This window comes from Panthera pardus, unplaced genomic scaffold (assembly GCF_024362965.1).
Source record: "Panthera pardus isolate Hobbes unplaced genomic scaffold, ASM2436296v1 HiC_scaffold_24, whole genome shotgun sequence".
NCBI lineage: Eukaryota > Metazoa > Chordata > Mammalia > Carnivora > Felidae > Panthera > Panthera pardus.
In genome coordinates this window covers 113,871,708-113,884,623 of record NW_026526810.1, presented here as the reverse complement: position 1 = coordinate 113,884,623, position 12,916 = coordinate 113,871,708, and the positions used below count along the sequence as shown (strand labels likewise).

Sequence of the window (12,916 nt, the reverse complement as noted above, 5' to 3'; positions counted from 1 at the left end):
CTCCTCACTCATACATGTGAATTTCTCTAGGTAATTATACACCTAGATGCAAAACTGTTGGCCATCAAGTGTGTACATTTTCAGCTTTAAATGCCATTGCCGAAATGTCCCCTGGTGCCTTGTCCTGCCATTATTACAGCATTTCTGCAGCTGTCATCATTATCGGTTGACTTGCCTACCTGCCCCCTCCCCACGAGTTACCGGAGGGCATGTGTGTGCCTGGCTGGCACTCAGTGAATGCTTGACAAATGAAAGCGTGAGCTCACTGTCTAGCACAAGAGACGGACTCTAATGGGACAAGTGCATTAAAGGCCATGAGACTGGCCCTGGCTGGGATCCAGTGAAGGCTTCATGGAGGCAGTGGCATTCGAGCTGGACTTCAAAGTCTGACCAGATGAGGGCCTGACCAGATGAGGGGGGGCCTGACCAGATGAGGATGGGGATGAGGCCAAGGACTGGGCTGGGAGGAGGGGGTGGGTGGAAGCTTTGATTTGCCAGGGTGGGTGGTTCTTAGCTGAGCTGGGTGAGCGGGAGTGGGGAGGAGGGGTACAAAGCCAAGTGTGTGTATTTGGTAATCTTCAAGGTGATCGGAGCCATCCCCTACCCCGCGCAGGAAGAGACTCTGAGCCAGAGCAGAGTGTGTGGGAAGGGGGAAGGAAGCAGGAAGGCAGGCAGAGAAAGGTAATTTGGGTTTAATCCAAGCTCAATCTTCAATGGCAGGCTCCTGGGAGCCAGTAAGAAGTGACTAGGTCAGGGGCGCTTGGGTTCAATCGGTCAAGTGTCTGACTCTCGATTTCATCCTAGGTCATGATCTCACAGTTTGTGAGTTCGAGCCGGCATCCACTCCGCGCTGAGCCTGCTTGTGATTCTCTTTCTCCCTCCCTCTCTGTTCCTTCAGCACATACACACTCTCTCTCTCTCAATCTCAAAATAAATAAACATAAAAAAAAAAAAAGTGACTAGGTCAGAGCTGGGCTCAAGATGATTCCCCTGATAAGCAGGCATATAGCTGTGATACCCAGGCCATGGAATAGGCTTGCTCCACCCAACCTCTCTCCCTCCTCTGTCTCTGGGGACAGATCAGGCCACCAGACCTGGACTTCCTCCCCAGACCCACAGGACAGCACTGGGACTTGGGCCCCTCCGCCTCCTCCACTCTGCAGCTCTGGGAGCCCAGGCCATGGCTTCCTGTCCCCTCCATCCGGGCTGGTCCATACCGGTTCCCCAGGCCAGGGGGCTGGGGAGAGCCTCCAGGAAGATAGGAAACCGAATCTGCTCTCCCTGCCTCACTCAGCCCCTCTGACCAAGCCCACTGTGTGTCCTGGGGCATGAGGGGAGGGTGGAGAGGGCCTCCCGTTCTTCCATTTCCCCTGCTGTCCTTCAGCAGAGCCCAGCTCTGGGCACCCTGCCCGGAGTGGAGGGGAAGGGGAGAAACGCACGACCTTCACTTCCAAGTCCTTTTGTCTTAAGCTACTTCAGCAAAACCATGAGCAGCAGCAAATAGCAGGTGACCGGAGGATGTGCCGGCTGTGCTCTGGGGAGAAGGGACACTCTGCTGGAGTCAGACTGGCCTGGAGCCACTTTGGGTTCGGCGCTTTTGTGCCTACGTGTGGGTGTGTGCAATTGTGGCCATTAAAACCTCTCTGAGCCTCAGTGTTCTCATCTATCAAGTGGGCTCCTCACACCTGCTCTGCCCCTCCCCCGGGGCGTGCAGAGGATTAAAAGGAGTAATGAGGAATGTGAGGTCACTGAGTGGCACCAGGACCTCAGAGCGGGGATGTGGTTCAGGCTGTTGCTCCGTTGCCTGAGAAGCTCTCCGCAAAGCCTGGCCTTTTTGCAGGCCTGCGCACACGAGGTCCCAGCTCAGAAGGGATCCTGGGCCCAACAACAGCTTGTCTGCGGTACCGAAGGACAGACATTCCCCCACGCCTGCCCTCCACACCCCACACACACCCTCTGCTTCTGAGAAGACCTCCCCATCTGCCAGCTCTTTTGGAGGGGACATCTCAGTTCAAACAGTGCCAGAGGCAGTCAACACTGTTGATCAGCACTGTCACCAAAGCGTGGCCAGACAGCCCAGAGTCCCTGGGCAACCCACCACTGAGCAAGTAAAGGGGGAGTACACGGGAAGAAGGGGGCTCCTGGTCACTAGGCACGTGCAGGCACGTGCACCTTTCTCCTTATGGCCATTCATCCTCCAGCTGGCCCTTTGCAGTAGGGACTATTTCACTTCGCTGTGAACACAGAGGTGAAGCGAGCAGATAATGAAGCAGGTGGAAACTCAGCTCCCAAGTGCCCCCTGGACAAGATGTCTCTGTGTGCCTTGTTCTCATGCTCCCATGCCCCCCCCCCGACAAAGCAGCCGGTTTCCCCATGGGGCTCAGCTGACCTCTGAAGCATTTCCAGCCTATTGTCAAATCATCGCCACTCAGACGCCTGAGGTGATGAGACCTCCACATCAAAAAGCAACCAACAGCCATACCCCTGCCAACCAGCCATCTTGCTCATCTGTATCTCCAAAGACCTCAGGATGCCTTTCTCTTTTGACAGGATCTCATGGCCTGAGGCCAGCATCCCTCTGGCGGGCACAATCTAAGGAGACTCAGCCAGAGTGCAGAGCGGCCTCCTGTCTCCAGGGCCGCCTTCCTTGCCGAGGCCATTCGGTGAAGGGAGCACTCGTCTGGCTTCCCACTGGAGGCTGGCCTGGCCCCTCTGCCCCTGGTCCTCTGGATGCCAGAGCCCTGGCTTGGCATGAACAGGGGTCTGCAGGCACAGGGCCATGCCCTACCTCAGCCACCCCCAGCCCAGCTCTTCCGACCCCGTCTTGAGGGTGTTCATGCAAGACAGCAGAGTGAAAGGGTGGGAAAAGCAGACAGTGGGATCCCAGGACACTTGGATCCTGGTTTTGCAAGCGGGTCCAGGCTTCAGTTCCCTTTCGGAACATGACGAATCACCAGGAGCAGGCAGGAGGTGAAAGTGGGCATCCCCTCCACCCCCGCCCAACCCTGCCTCTGCATGCTTCAGTACCAGCCACAGGGTGCTGGGAAGGAACATGGAGGCTCGGTTGCATTCCGTTCCCTAGAAACACGGGACACAGAGCTCTGGCCAACGGGTGCTCTTCTGAAGGGCCACCCTTGGTTTGCCCATGGCCGTCTAGACAGATCTAGAACAAGGACACACACGGTACCTCATGAGCTGTCCGGGTTCTCATCTCAGCTCCCCCTGGGACCCTATTTTGCACCAGTTCCACCCGCCAACTCATGGCAAGAACAAGGAGTCCGGTCCACACCACCCGTGCTGGCATGTGAGTAAGCCAGGAAAACCAGTCTCTCCCAGGAGAGAGGGGAGGAGAGGACACGGGCCCCTGCCACAGGCAACACAGTGCACTAAAAGCTGCTGATCTCACTTCCTCAGAGTGCTTTCATTACGGCGGGTCCCAGAGCGAGCCTGCCCAAGGCCCTGAAGGCCCCCCGTGGACTCTCGCACCCTGGACGCTGTGTGCAAAGAGCTCTTATGCCTATTATCTCCACAGTTCTTCCACCAGCTGCTTCCCAGGAGGAAGCAGAGCTGAGAGTCTCTGGGATGTGAGAGTCAGTGGGGAAGATACCGGCCGGCAGCAAGGTCCACTGTGCCACCAGTCACCAGCATTTTAGTGCGTGGGAATCCTGTTAAATAGCACAGGCAGTCGAGGAAGGGGAATGGAGCCTCCAAGGGCCAAAACACAACTTGAGGTACGTTGGGGAGGGATGGCCTGCCTTCCAGGCCTTAGAAGGGTGGCTTCGACTGGCCACGGGGGAGAGGGCGCCCTCCACAGAGGAAACAGCCACGTTTTCCCCACAGGGGCTGGAAACAGATAGCTCCAATCTACACCACAGACTCCAGGAATAACACCGCCCATCTGTAATAAATGCTTGACATGTTTCCAGAGCCCTCCCACCCAACTGGGGAAGGTGTTTTCATGCCCAGTTGTCAGGTAGGAAAACCAAGGGCAGAGCGCCAGCCAACAGGGACTCTGGTCCAGAACCAGGTGCCATGCTCCTCTGCTGGTGGTTCTTCTGCCACGAGCCAGGAACCTCTCTGCAGCCTGCCCCTGCTAACCAGGAAGGACAAACCACCAGCTTCCCAGGACTATGGAGCAGTGGCCTTCCTCCTGGTAAAGGGCTGGAAAGGACCCTCGGAGCATCCAGATGCATGGCGGGTCCTCTTCTCTCTCTGGTATTGTACCATCACCCCATGGACAGCTAGTTCTGATTCGGTTTACTGGGAACATCATCGCTTCCCACAGGTCGTCCCAGGGATTGCTGGCGATTCATCATCAGGTAGCCCAAGGCAGAATCACCAGGGGCCAGCTTCAGGGGTCCTGTGCTCAGATAGTGTATCCGAAGAGCAGCAACTCATGAGCTAGGCACAAGGTAACTCCCTTTCACTCAGAATAAGGCTGGGTTGAGCAGAAACTCCCTTCCTGTGATGAGAAGTAACTGAAGGCACTGGCCCCACGGGTCATCTCCCGGGGGCGACCACGGCTGCTGGTACCAGGGCAGGCGGGATAGCTGCACTTGGCTCCAGAGGCCCAGAGAAATGGTGTCTTTCCTGTGGGGGCACAGGATGGGAAGGCAACCAAGTGACTTTGGCTCTTCTAGCTGCTTCTTTTCCAAGTAACTTGAAAACATCTCGTAAAGGAGAAAGTGCTGAAGCTGTCCCCTCTCCCTGACACCCCCCTTCACCCCTTAGGAGGTACTCACAGCCTCACCCTACCAGGGCTGGGGGCTGGGGGACCAGAGGAGAGAGCAAGGGGCCTCATCCACAGCCCCGGGGTGGGCCAGGGAGTAAGAGACCTGCGTGTAGGTGAGAGACCTGGAGCAACTCGCTGCACCCTCTGTGCCTCGGTTTCCTCACCTGCACCATGGCGCTGGCTGGCTCCAGCTCTGAAATAAAACACAGCTCTCCCCCTACCTCAGTTTTCCCCCAGAGAAAGTCATCTGCCTCAGGCGGAAGGAAGACAAGGTGAATTCAGGAAAAGCTCACCTCCAAGAGCCACAGATCCAACAGCAGCCCATCCATTTCTCCCGGGGACAGGAGCTGGGGAGAGGCCAAGGTTGGGATGCTACACCACAGAGGGCGGTGTAGGGAGAAGGCCATCTTACCAACATGGTTCCCTGGCCTCTTCTCCAGTGAGACACAGGCCATCAAAGGAGAAAAAGTCCATCTCTTCATCCCCTGTCCTTCCCACTGTGGCCTGGGAACGTGCAGGTTTTCATCAAGGCTGGTACAGAGACTAAAGCCGGAACTGGGTTGCCTCCTCGGGCCTTCCTCTCCCAGAAGCCAACTCTCCTCTCCCTGAACCCACGAGGATAGTAGAGACCAACAGTTCGATCTGCTCAGATGAACGTTTTTTTTGGGAGTAATTTTCTCCCGTCCCCGGACAATTCTTATCCCTGCGCTGTTCACACCCAGAACACCCCAAGCCCCATACAGAAGTTGCAACCTCCTCCATTCTCAGGGATGGGGCAAGGGGGGCGCTGGGGTGGGGCGGTGCTCCCCAAATTGGACCAGAGAACTAGAGAGCAAGACTGGCCCCTGCCCCTCCAGAGGACATCAGATCAAGGCAGTGCCTGGCAGGCCAGCTGTAGGACCTGCTAAGTGACCTTGGTGAAGCCACAGCACCCCAGGCCTCAGTTTCCCCAGGTCCATCGTCCAAATCCGAAGCTCCTCTCTCCAGGCCAAGATAAGGATGGAGGCAAGAACCTTTCCTTGGAAGAATATAAGGTGGCACCCTCTATCCCCGGGCCCAGGAGCCCAGCCCACCAGCACTGAATGAGACCTCCACCAGGCCGCGCAGCAGTGACGCTGTCATAACTCATAACGGTGAAGTAGACTGCGGGGGAAGAGCACACCGCTCCCAGCCCAGCCAGTGGGCGGCACAGCCCCGGGGAATCCCTGGGTGGGGGTGATCCAGAGAGGCAACCCCACCTGGCCGTAATGCAGGCGGCGGCGGCGGCGGCGGCGGCGGCGGCGGGGGAGGGGGGGGGTGCCTCCTGCCCCACCCTCCCCCCAACCCAGTGAAGATGGTCGACCAAGCCACGGCCCTCCCGGATACGCGGCTCATTCCACCTTTCCCTGGGTCCAGGCCGGCAGACAGCCTGCATGGCAAGGGTGTGTGGCGCAGTCTCCCCCACCCCCACCCCTCCCAGTCCGAGGTCCCGGAAAGCTGAGGGCAAGCAGTCCCTCCCCACCCCCTCCCCTGTCCAGGACCCGGATTCTGCGCCCCTTCTCCCGGTCGGAGCACTCCTGGCTCGTACCACCCGCGTGCTCACCGCATCTGCGCCCTGGGCGTCACGACCCAGCCCCAGGCAGGGTGCACCGGCCGCCGGGACACGGTGACAGGCAACACGCTCCTTACCTGGGAGGAGACAGCCAGCCGGTCCTCGTCGCGGGCCTGGTGAAGCCAGCCCCACCTGGCAAGGGACTGTCAGCAAATTCCCCTCTGCATCACCGCGGGAGCGGCATCCCGGCTCCTCCCCGGCAGGAGCCAACCTTGGCTCCGCCCCAAGACTGCTCTGACCCACGGGGGAACCCAGGCTGGATTATCTTATACGAAGCTCCAGGCTCCGCCTCAGAGACCCTGTAGCTACCAGGAACCATCTGCAAATTACCATTGCAAACGCACAAGGCTGCTGGTCCCTTGCTGCAATGGCTCCAGCACCCTCTGTTGCCCTGGGCCTCGGCAGCCGGCAGCCGTCTCGCTGCTCTCGGCCCACCCTACAGCTTCACCGCCACTCCAGGCTCTCCTCCGAGGCTTGTTCCCCTCCCCACGGATGCCAGCCAAAGCCAGAAAAGATGCACAGCCACACAAAGGTAGCAGGGTTCTGCCCCGCCCAGGGACCAGCTCCTGGCGCCCAGTGCCTGGTACCCAGTTCTGCCTCCTTCCCCAGCAAAGGAGAGGTCTACAAATTGGCCACAGCCCTGCCTAGGAGACCCAAAAGGAATGTGCTGGGTCATTTCCAGTGTGTTCGAGCCACAGTCCTGCATGTCTCCAGTTTCATTCAAGTCCTGGCTACTCTGCTGGAGACAACTGCTTAGGGGGCCTGGAGGCAGATACCAGTGTTTGAATCCCTAAAGATCGGTATACAGAGTGAGGGGTAATAGTGAACGCGGCCCTCACTTGCCCAGGCAGGGGCTCAGGCACATTAACTTAATAGACATCATCCGTTATGGGTGCTTTCAGTGCAATAGCTAATGGGTGAGGAGGGCTGCGGAACAGTCTCTGAAAGGGACTCTCCCCAGTTTTATGACACTAAGATATTGCTTGGTAGGACTTGTTGGCAACAGGCGGAGAAGGCCATAGAGGAAGCAGTTGAGTACAAGGCTGGAGGGATGCTGGAGGGAGGGTAGCTGTGCTTCCATGGACTGGTTACCCCTAACACGCTGCACAATGGCCCCCTCCCAGACTGGTGCACCTTGGTTATGTCCTTCCCAGCCACGCACCTACTCCCCACCTCACAACTTGCTTCTTCTTACCCAGCCACCCTGTGAAAATCCAAAGTGAGCCACTAGACAGATTCTCTCAACATCTATCCATTTCTTCACTCACTCATTCATCTGTTTTTCATTTATGGGACAGGAAGGCTTTGGGACGTCTACTGTGCAGTGTCAACAGGGCATCAGGGGCTAGGGTCCAGGCCTAGGCTCAGCGGTTAGTGTGCTGTGTGACCTTGGGTAGCTCACTCAGTCCCTCTGACTTTGTTTTCCCCTCTCATCTGTAATCCTGAGAGGGCTGGGCTAGCGGGAGTCTAAGGCCTCTCTGGCCCTAACACTTCTGGTACCACTCCTAGGATAAGGGCTGGTGGGAACAAAGATAACCCCGATAAATCCAAGAGCAGTGTTGAAGAGGCCTAGATTCCTGGATTTGAATCTAAATATGGGGCTTAACCTCTCTGAGCATCACTGTCTACACATATAAAATGAGGGAAATAATAATAACCTTAAAGGCTGGTTGTGCGGACGACATGAGATATTGTGTACAAAACAGGTGCTCAGTGAAGAGTAGTAGTTGTTGCCATTGTTATGGTGCTGGTGCAGAGAGAAAAGCCTGCCCTCTCTTTTCTCTGCTTCCTCATCACAGAACTAGTGTCTTGACCCCAGGGTGGAAGGACTAAGCATCTTGTGTAATGAGGCTAATAGCTGTTCCTTTAGAAAGGTCCTGTGTTAAGTGGGAAAAAACATGGTTTTCAGACCCAATTGAACCTTAGTTCAGAGCTGAGCTTTGTCTCTTACTCTCTCTGTGACCTTGTGTAAGTCACTTAACCACGCTGAGATTAACTTCCCCATCTGTCAGAGAGGTGCCCGGACACAAATCAAAGGAGCCCCATAATAGTACCTACTCCCATAGAGTGGCTAGGAGTATAAAGTGCCTGGAAGGTGCTTAACTCAGTTTTTCACATACAGAAGACCTGAGTCAGTGTCAGAAAGACCCAGATGAAAAGAAGGGAAGAGCCTACACTGAAATTCCCAGACATCCTGGACCAAGTGTCCTGTGAGGAAACGGAGTTGTGGGTATTCTAGCCCAGACCAAGAGCTGTTTCAGCTCTCCAACCCCTTCACCAAGGTGCTACCCACACAGAATCGGTGCAACCAGCCTCCCTAGATGAGCTTGACCCTGGACATGCCCTCTGGTGGGAGCTGAGGCCAGAATGGAAGGCTGGAAGCAGGTCTTCAAAGACCTCCAAGACAAGGCACAGAAGTTTGGACTTTACTTAGGCCAAAGGGAGCTATGGAAAGTTTTTGAGCAGAAGCAAGGGATAAGACTGATAAGACCCAAGACCTGGAAGGCATCACAGATATACCCACAAAGAGGAGGAAGGAGGACCCAGGAAAATGCCATATGGCCTGTGTGTGACACAATCAAAGAGATGACCCCAATGTCCTAACCAATTGAACACCAACCTCCTAGATGAGTGTCAAGCCAGTAGAAGGTACTCAGTAAAGGTGGATAAGAATGAATAGCTGAGACTTTGTGGATTTGGGAGGCGTTTGAAGGAGAGGTGTTTCCAAACCGTGGATGCTGAGAACATTTTTCATGCTCTCATGTGGATTGAGGTAGGTGCTCCCTGAAAGACAATAACTGTTATGCTATTGTCTTTATGATTACTTTGTTAACCTCCAGGATCTTGTCTGGGGACATAATCCAGAACAACAGCAAAGAAACCAAGGGCCTCTGAGCAACCCAAACAGTTGGGGTTGGAACCATCAAACTGTCAACATTGGGTGCTCTCTGTGCGGAAGAGCACCTTGTATCTTCAGTGAGAGCCCACCTACATTTACTCTACACACAATTTTAACAGACCCAGTGTAGCAGAGACTGCCAAGGGCCCCCTTATAATCTCTCCTTCCCATTTCCTTTTAGCACTAGAGCTTTCAAGATTAAAACTTGCATTCATGGCTCCCCTGCCAGAGACTACATATCCCAGCCTCCCTTGCAGCCAGGAGCAGCAATGGGACTAAGTTCTAGCCAATGGGATATGAGTGAATGTGCTTTGTTTCACTTCTGGACATTCTTAAAAGGAGGCTGCCTGCTCCCAGCTTCCTCTTTCCCCTTGCGTAGACTGGGCCATGGGCGTGGGGATGGAGGTGGTGGGGGGGGGGGGCAGCTTTGATGAAGCTGACAAGAGCAACATCCTAGGGTTGGTCAGTCAATCAGACACTAAGAACCTGTTTCATGATGACCCGGAAGAGAAGAGCCCTGGACTGCTGACCACAGAGACTGTTGTCTCTGTGACAACAGCTGAACCAATAGCTTAACTGATAAACCTAGTCTCCTGATTTTCAAGCCCACAGCGGAGGGGCAGGAAGAAGAAAGGACTCATAAAAAAGCAAGCACAGTGAAAGCAAGAGTAAGAGGACATAGAACAACTGTGAAACAAAGTCATTTAGTTCAGGGTTGCTCCAAGAGGCTTGGGGACATCCTTGTATTATAGGGTAGTGTTGGAAATGTGCTGAATCATTAGGGAAGATTAATTCTGAGCAAATATTTTATTTTAAAATGGAAGCAATGGTCTATTTAGAAAGTATTTCTTTTTATTTTTAATGTTTATGTATTTTTGAGAGAGAAAGCAGGGGAGGGGCAGAGAGAGGGGGACAGAGGATCTTAAGTGGGCCCCACACCGACAGCAAAGAGCCTGATGTGGGCTCAAACTCATGAACCATGAGATCACAATCTGAGCCGAAGTCAGATGCTTAACCAACTGAGCCACCCAGGTGCCCCTAGAAAGTATTTCTAATAAAAAATGATTAACATAAAATAAAATATATGCTTAATGGTTGGAACCTTCAGCATCCAGAAAATTCAGCCATCTAAAATGATAATTTTCTTTAAGAGTCAGAAAGCAGGAATTTTGATTTTTGATACTTACATTCTCTCCCACTAGATTATAGGTCAGATTATATCTTTTTTTTCTTTTTATTCCTAGTATCTAGCACAGTGCCCTGACTCAATAAATACTTCTTAATGGCAATGGGGGTGAAGTCTGTGTTATCTTATCTTATATCCCTGAGCTTAGCAAGGTCTTACTGATTTGGATTATTAATCAGTGACATTTCCTGAGGTCCTTCACCATTCTCATGAAGGGGTCCAAGCACATAGCCCTCACCAGAGTGTTATGGACTCATGGTGACTCTGGGACCTCCCCACTGTTGTCTAGAGATCATTGCATCAGAAACATTCCCCTGATAAAGGCCTACATGCACAAGGACTTCAATGGCAGAATTGAATGTAATTGCTAAAAACAAACGCAACTACACAACCTACACAACTGTTCATGGCCTTTCTGCACTGCCCAGATGAGATGTTCAGGAAAACTCGAAATGACAGGAAAAAGGTGGGAGACCCAGGAAAGAGTCATCTAGGTGTGCTCACTGCCTGTTTTTCATAAGTTTGACTCTACTGGTTTTAGGCTTCAAGGCAGGAAAGCTACACTAGAGTCCCCATCACCCCAGGCCTGGTGTGAGTTTAAGACTGCTGGGTGCTAGATAAGACTATGAGGGAGTAAGCAGGGGCGGGGGGCAGCGGGTCCAGAGGTGATGGGCACGAGACTCCACAGATTTTGCTATAGGACCCAGAATGTAAACTCATTTTAAGGCAGAACCACATCACTATTCACACTGTAAGTGACAATCAAGATACTCTAGGGTATCCCCTGTCCCCAAGGACCAAATCAAAGCTCTCCGAGAATGTGAGTCCATTTTTGGAACTTGGGTTTCTGTCACACACTCTAATCTGCTTTTCTGAAGAGAAAGGAATTTGCTTTCCTGTGCAGAAGGCAGAGAAGCACTGGGGAAAACTATTTTCCCAGTGTCTTCCATCTATCCAGACATAAGGTTGTAGATTTCAAGATAAAATAAGGTCTCAGACTGCAGTCCAGAAACATAGCAAAAACCCCTCATTGGAAGCTGGCATTCCCCAGGCTGGTGGGGCCAGAATAGAGAAGCCAGGTCCCAACAACAATTTGGCCCTCCATAGCAGAGAATCTAGGCCTCCCCTGTGCTGGCACAGCCTGGCCTCCCTGCCCTCCCCTCCCCTCAGCCTCGGGCTGGAGCCCCACTCACCAACGCCCCACCAGGTAGATGCTCTTAGCTAGTAGCAGCCTCTTTTACTAGTACTTCTCTCCCGGAAGAGGGGAAATTCATGACGGGAAATTCATGACGGGTGGGAGGTCACTTTCATCCACCACCAACAGCCACTACCAATTACCAATATTAGAAACTTCTGGCGGCCCGGTCGGAGGCAGATGTTGATGATGTCACAAAGGAAGCACCTCTGTTGTGCTGGAACTCTGGAGGCATTTGAGAGGGAGGGGTCTCTAGAATTGAAATAAGCTTGAGCATGACCAGTCAGATCTGAGTGTTGGAAGCCTGTGCAGATTCACCTCAATTCTGTCTTGAGTCTGGCTGAGGCCCTGCAAGATTAGGTCAATAAGAATACTTGAGTCTTCATATTGATATTAAGGCTAAAGACCATCCAGGTGGATCCTCGCAGGATGGAAATATGGCTTTCCTATTTTTTCTGGGCTAAAGAGAGAGGATCCCCTCTTCATTTCGAGGTTCTTGAAATCAGCTCTGTTATATCCATTCCACTGGGAGTTGGCATCTTTTTCAGTATATGAGCCCTTTTTTTTGTTGTTTTGTAGCCTTTATTAACTTCATGAAATATAATACACATACAAAAACGTATATATATAATATACAAATGAGCACTATAATGATTAATCGTAAAGCAAAATTGTGTAACCACTACCCAAATCAAGAAATACGACATTATCACAAGACATTTCTCTGTGTTGCTTCCCAATCACGCTCCTTCTGCCTCCATCAGACCTCCATCCAGAGATAACCAACCCTATCCTGACCTTAATGGCAATCCTGTTTTCTTTTTCTTTCACTTTTGCCATCTCCAATCCATATAGTTTGGTTTAGTCTGTCTTTTTTTTTTTTTTAAGTTTATTTATTTTGAGAGAAACAGAGTGCAAGCGGGGGAGGGGCAGAGAGCAAAGGAGGATCCCAAAACGGGCTGGAAGTGCTGTCAGCTGTCAGTGCGAAGCCCCGACACAGGGCTCCAACCCACAAAACCGTGAGATCATGACCTGAGCCCAAATCAAGGGTCCAAAGCTTAGCCAACTGAGCCACTCAGGTGCCCTGGTTTGGTCTGTTTTTTAAGTGAACATTAATGGAATCAGAGTCTCTATATACTTTACACTGGGCTTCTCTTAACATATCTCCATGTTTTAGCATGAAGTTGTAGTTTATTCATTATTACTGTATAGTATGCACTGAACTCTCACCGTTGGCTGCCCTTGTGTCTCTGTGCAAGCAGAAAATAAAAGGCAAAACAGAGTTGTAAACTGCCTGGCTGAGTTTTGAAGGA

The 12,916-nt window shown here is 52.7% G+C and overlaps 1 protein-coding gene across 5 annotated transcripts in view; it reads right to left on the bottom strand.

Annotated features, from left to right (window-relative positions):
• The window catches only part of TMEM63C (transmembrane protein 63C), a 129,438-nt gene that overhangs the window by 64,156 nt on the left and 52,366 nt on the right, over window positions 1-12,916 (bottom strand). The window contains exon 1 of one of the 5 annotated variants that reach the window (XM_053889642.1): window positions 11,602-11,729. The exons of 1 other annotated variant lie outside the window; for it this stretch is intronic. The gene's annotated coding sequence lies outside the window, so the exon portion shown is untranslated. Of the gene's footprint in view, window positions 1-6,400; window positions 6,774-11,601; window positions 11,730-12,916 lie in introns of those variants that run through there. 3 more of the 5 variants (XM_019427298.2, XM_053889640.1, XM_019427299.2) reach the window with 3 other exon arrangements.